Source organism: Nematolebias whitei, chromosome 17, assembly GCF_014905685.2.
Source record: "Nematolebias whitei isolate Nwh7 chromosome 17, NemWhi1, whole genome shotgun sequence".
Lineage (NCBI taxonomy): Eukaryota > Metazoa > Chordata > Actinopteri > Cyprinodontiformes > Rivulidae > Nematolebias > Nematolebias whitei.
This window is the reverse complement of record NC_056514.1, coordinates 33982601-33982861: the sequence shown is the minus strand read 5'-3', so window position 1 is coordinate 33982861 and position 261 is coordinate 33982601. Positions and strand designations below refer to the sequence as shown.

The 261-nt window shown below is 53.3% G+C and overlaps 1 protein-coding gene across 1 annotated transcript in view; it reads right to left on the bottom strand.

Annotated features, from left to right (window-relative positions):
* The window catches only part of LOC119423532 (CDP-diacylglycerol--glycerol-3-phosphate 3-phosphatidyltransferase, mitochondrial), a 29323-nt gene that overhangs the window by 3339 nt on the left and 25723 nt on the right, over positions 1 to 261 (bottom strand). The gene's annotated exons all lie outside the window — the stretch shown is intronic.

The following is a 261-nucleotide window of genomic DNA, read 5'->3' as shown; positions in this document are numbered from 1 at the left end:
ATCCATCCATCCATCCATCCACACACCCATTAGCCCGCCCATCCATCATCCATCCATCCATGAATCCGCCCACCAATTAGCCAGCCTGCCCATCCATCCATCTACCCACCCATCCATCCATGAATCCGCCCACCAATTAGCCAGCCTGCCCATCCATCCATCTACCCACCCATCCATCCATGCATTTATCCACCCACCCACCCATCCATGCATGCATCCATCCATCCATCCATCCATCCACACACCTATCAATCCATCTAT